The 5,611-nt window shown below is 40.6% G+C and overlaps 1 long non-coding RNA gene across 2 annotated transcripts; it reads left to right on the top strand.

The window, feature by feature from the left end:
• LOC123963671 lies at window positions 1-5,402 on the top strand. 2 transcript variants are annotated; one of them, XR_006823237.1, is made up of 4 exons: window positions 1-72; window positions 605-719; window positions 2,878-2,958; window positions 3,734-5,402. It is a non-coding gene; the product is annotated as an uncharacterized LOC123963671 (long non-coding RNA). The 2 variants fall into 2 exon arrangements; XR_006823236.1 differs by having other exon boundaries at window positions 2,878-5,402.
• Window positions 5,403-5,611: the final 209 nt, after the last annotated feature.

Raw genomic sequence — 5,611 nt, 5'->3', positions numbered from 1 at the left:
GTGGGATCGTGTTGGCGTCCTCCTTCCGCGTCAAAGCGCAGGTTATACTGTCTTGGTCCCGGTTGGACTCCGGTGAGCCAGACCACCTGTTATAGACTGTTGTGTAAACTACTAATCTTGTCTTTTTAGTCTTTCACAGTTGCCCCCTAACCATTGTTGTGATTATTAAAGTCCCTTATTTTTGCCTACGGGTTTTTTTAGTTGTTCCCTAATCATCTCCAGTGGAGATCGTTTCCCGTTGTGCTGTCAGATTATACTAAACTCCTGTTAAAACCTAAACCTGTATCACCTGCTTGACTTTCCACCCCGGTAATTCTAATCAGCTCTTTGTCCCACATCTCCTGGATGCCACCGGACGTAACAACTTTGGGGGCTTGTATGTGATTTTTATGGAAAGTCAAAGCTGGTTGATGCATGTTTTTGGTTTAAATTTGTTTGTTCTGCTTGTGTGTGTTTCATGGTGGTGAGTTGAATAGTTTAATGTTGCCCTGTTTGTTACTTTTGCATGAGACTGTTCCTCAGCTTAGATAGGCAGTGTCCAGCTGAGCTGATTCAGTCCTTACATCGGGTGCTGATTTCTTATTTTGCCTTTCTTATTTTTTAGGGTCATGTCCTGAGTGGAGACGGCGTTTCCAAAGGGGGCTGGCGTTTCAGGGCTTTGGCCGCTGATGTGAGCCTATAAGACTCCTCAAGCTCGGCACGGGTCTGAAGACAGGCAGGTACTGAAAAAGCAGTGCTTGTGGTGATCACAACTTATCTCTTTCAGTACGGTGACTCTGGGTTAATTGGTATTGCTTGAGTTACAGGCGTTTGTGTCCGACCTATCTGTAAGTCAACTAGGTAGGTGTAGGAAGAGGGATCTGCATTTAATTGCAGAGCATTACCGCATAATTGTGTCCTCCTCGCGCCGCAAAAGATCAGCTGAGAGCTACTGTTTTGGAAGGCCTGATCAGTCAGGGAGTGCTTGTAGCACCTGGGCCGGAGAGCGGCTCAGATGCTGGAGGGACAGGTGAAGGGGAGGGCCAGGCAGTTACTGTTACTCCAACACAGCAACGTGAGGGATCGTTGAGGAAACCCGTTACCCTGCCACAATTTGTACCCCTCACCTCAGAATCTTCTCCAGGCTCGAAGCTAGATGTGGAAAGGGAGCATCGAGAACGGGAGTTTCAGCTTTGCCAAGAGCTGGAGCTGAAAAAACTTGAGGTGGAGACTGCTTTAAAGATGCTCCAGGCAAGATCAGACTAAGGCTAACTTCCTTTCAAAGGTGTTTAAGGAAACCCCGAAAATCTCTGCCGTGTCAAGTGCATATCATCCAGAGAGTAAAGGTGCGCTGAAGCACTGGCATCAAACATTAAAGAGAATAATAATCTTTATTTATAGAGCACTTTTCAAAAACCAGTTACAAAGTTCTTTCACAAGTGTAAAAAACGCACAAAAAATTACATGCCAAAAAAAATGCTAAAGTTTTGCTACGAAACAAGAAAAAATTGGGATGAGGGGGGTGCCTTTTGCTCTTTTTGCCATCAGAGACGCTAAACAGGAGTCGTTAGGATTTAGTCCTGCGGAGTTGGTTTTCGATTATAACGTGCGCGGCCTGCTAACCATTCTAAGAGAAACTGGCTGAAGTGCCTGGAAATCCCCCACCCTCCTCAGAGAGGTGATAGTGAGGAGAAAGGCCATCTTAAGGGTCAGGTGCTTGAAACGTCTTCTAGTTTTTTCTTCTACAAAGTGCAGTTGCCCTTGATATCAACCTCCGTTGGATAACTATGACCTGGATAACTGAGAACCTACTGATTTAAAAGCTGGAGAAAATGGAAATTCTATTTAGTTCAGTGCTTGAGTAAACCAACGACTGTTAAAATCGGGGGCAACTGAACGTGGTTGAAGATACTTACAGACCTTCTCATTCGAGGGCCGTCTTCAGTTCTGACTAGCCGGTAATGAATGCCAGCCATTTAACCTACATGGGGCTGTTACCAAGGTTAAGTGTCTTGCTCAGTGACACATTGGTGGATGGGTCACAGTGGGCAGTTGAACCTGGATCACCAAAGGCATGCGTCTTATCCACCTCGCCTATGTGGCAGCTATTTAAATGTGCATTATTCCGGGTTTGTGCTAGGCAGATGTATTGGAATGGGAGAGAATACTGTGTACATAAATTGACAATATATAACGACTAACAACAACAAATGTGCAAAATGTCAGGTTTGTGCATGATATGAAATATTTACTTGTGCAGAGACACTTGCATTATTTGAAAAGGGGGGAGTGTCAGTTGGGGACCCGGGCCTTGTTAATGAGGCTGTTTTTGTGGCGAGAGGTTTTGGTTCTGATGGACTGCAGCCTCCTGCCAGAGGGGACAGTCTGAAACAGTTTGTGGCCAGGGTGGGAGGGGTCAGCTGCAATCTTTCCTGCTCGCTTCAGAGTCCTGGAGGCGTGCAGGTCCTGAAGCGATGGAAGGTCAATCACCTTCTCTGCATAGCGAATGATACGCTGCAGCCTGCCCTTGTCAGATGGTGATGGAGGAGGTGAGGATGGACTCAATGATGGCGGTGTAGAAGTGCACCATCATTATCTTTGGCAGGCTGAACTTCTTCAGCTGCCGCAGGTAGTACATTCTCAGACATGTCTGTCCCCAAGAAAGGGAAATTGAATTACCAAAAAGAAAGAAAGCAAAGTGAATCTAGACTGACACATATTTGCATTGTAGGCTAGAACATAAACTATCAGCACCATAAATGAAACTTTATAAAGTTGGAATTATTTTGGTTTTGAACCATTAACTTACACTGTGGATACAATGATACATTAAATGTTTGTCCTTCTGTAATTGTCATGGCCTTTTTCCTTGTCTCCACTGGCGGGATCTTGCCTCAGTGCATCATGAGCTCTCTGTTGCAGTGATAAGGTCAATCACTGGTAGCTGCTGTGGTGTGATGACGTGTGGAGTTATGCCAGGTAAGTTCTTCTGCTCCTGACAGTAGGTTTAGGAATGCGCAGATCTGTCTTTTCTTGCTTTTGCCGTGTTTAGACAGCCGTGCTATCTTGATGAAATCAGTGACCTTTTCCAGTGCTTTACTGGGCAGGTGTGCATCAACTACTACCTGGAAGACTGAATATCTTCACATAGACTTCTTGAGTTAGTGTGCATAGTTGAACCCACCACTGCCATGAATGAATAACTGTTACAGAATATATAAAAATAAAATTTGATTTTATATATGTGGAAAAAACATTTTCCTATATATTTTCATTGTTCATTAGTCTGTGTATGAAGTGCTTTAAACAAACTGTTCTGCACTGTGCCAAAAATCACTCAACTCTTCAAGAGACTGTAAATCCAACATGCAGCTTACATTTCTTATTGAACACGGACACTGCTTAATACCTTTATTATAATAAAGCTAATAGCTTTATATAGTGGCTGTGGCTATACAAATACAGACCATTTACAATATAGCTAAAAAGTTAATTTCCATCTGTAGTCTCTTCTGTTTCTGGGTTGTCTGAATGGCATCGTTTTATCCGTTTCTGTATTTTAAACCTTTCTATTTTGATCTTGCCGTTAATCTGTTTTGGCAGTGTATCTTTTGAGGTGGCATCTTATGGATATTTATCATATTTGAACTCTGTATTTGCTTACTTCAAAAGCTGCACAACTAGTTCCTCATTAAGTTTTCTGATCTTCATTTTTACCCTAATGTCACAGCAGTATGTATGTCCTTTTGTTTAGGACATGCTCAGTTCTTTCAAAGAACACAGGATTTCCTCTGGAGTCGGGATCGATGACTTGGCACTTTTGTTTTTATTTTTTCCGTTCCATTTTCACCCTCAACCAGGGGTGCATTTCCCGTACAGCTATCCCCTGATGTACAACGGTTTCCCAAAAATGTCGTACCTTGTTGGTACCACAGTGCTTTGAACCAAAATAGAACTACAATGTTTCCAGATGTGTTCGGTCTGACTTTCACAGCGGGAAACTTGCAAAACTCAAAGACAGTTGTAAATTAACATAAATTATTATCTCATATTGTAGTACTGGTCATAAGAAAAACACTACTAAAACATACATAACATCATCAAAATATATAATTTTAATATCAATAGTAACATTTTAGAATAAATAATATTTAGTAAAATGGGTTAAATCGGCAAATCTTTTTCCCCACTGTAACAAATACCTTAAACGCTTGAAAATAGCTCATTGTGATAGGTGGGTGAGCTGGTAGATGTCATCTATGGATTGATCCATTAAAGTACTTTAATAGATTTTATGCTGTCTAAAAAAAAAAAAAAGAGAAAAAAGTCCACCCACCCTTTGGGGGACTAAGGCAGTAAATTAAGTCATTTTGAACAGGTGGGTAATCTGTGGGTATATACACACCTGCTGTAGTCTACACTACTTAGTATGCCACGCAATCATGCAGCCCTACCCAGGACCTGACAAATCCATTTAAGTACTTCTACAACTTCACTTTCAAAAACACAGTTAAGACAAAAGTACATTTGCTGTTTGTAATGTTGCAAGGCTACTGTAGGGTTAATGATTAAACTGTTGTTGGGGTCATCACTCCTCAATCTTCAGGAATTGTTTTAGACCTTCAACAACTCACAATTTAAGCATGTATAGATGAACAGCCAAGTCAGTCATCACGGTCAATAATAAGTGGGATCAGCATACTTGTCAACCTCAACATCATAGCCTAAATTGGGAGACCAAACCTGTGTCACTCCATAAACGCTGTGTCAACCCAGAGTCTTGTCTTGAAACACAAGAGCATTGGTTTAGTTTCAATGGGGGGGACTCAAAGAGGAGGGTCTGGGGGTCCTTGCCAAGAAATTTTTAAGCATTAAAGACTTAATTTCCTGCATTCTAATAAAAATTTTGCACCAATTTATGGTGGAATTCTCTTATCTATATAAAAGGGAAATAAAATTCAGGCAAGTTTTAAAATTGATAAATGTTTCTAAACATGTCTAATAGGTTTGTAGTAGTAATAATAAATCATAAAATGGTAATTTGCTTAAAAAAACAGCAAGAAAGTAAATTGCTAACAAATGCTTACTGTGCTAAATAAAATTTCAAAAAAAAAAAAAAGGCATGTAAACTAAGCTAACTTCTTTACAGTCACACTGCTGCTGCAGACCTTGTAGTTGGGTTTCCAAACTTTTTTTACCCTCGGCCTTCTGAGTTTACAATCACAGGAAAACCTTCATTAAATTTGTTTTTAAACTTGTACAGTTGCGTGGGAACCATGTTTATTTCTTGCAAATTGGTTGAGCCCTTTAAGATTTGAATGTCCATGAAACTCGCTGAAGAACTTAGAATATATCCGTTTCTCTGAAACAGTGAGCCGATGCTAAAGATTACACACATAAAAATGTAATAAACATTGAGCAGTTTAAAATCTGCTCACAGGCCTTCTCTCCATAGCAGTACTAGCAAAGGCTCATGGGTATTGTCGTATTTAGAACCAATCCCTATAACAAAGTAAAAAATAAATAAATAATAAAATAATTAGATTTCTTAGAAACAAAAAGGTGAAACGGATAACTATGGCAATAACAAACCCTGAGTATGGTCATTAAAAAGAAATCTTTGAAATGGGGG

Source organism: Micropterus dolomieu, linkage group LG23 (assembly GCF_021292245.1).
Source record: "Micropterus dolomieu isolate WLL.071019.BEF.003 ecotype Adirondacks linkage group LG23, ASM2129224v1, whole genome shotgun sequence".
NCBI lineage: Eukaryota > Metazoa > Chordata > Actinopteri > Centrarchiformes > Centrarchidae > Micropterus > Micropterus dolomieu.
This window is presented reverse-complemented; position numbering and strand designations above follow the sequence as displayed.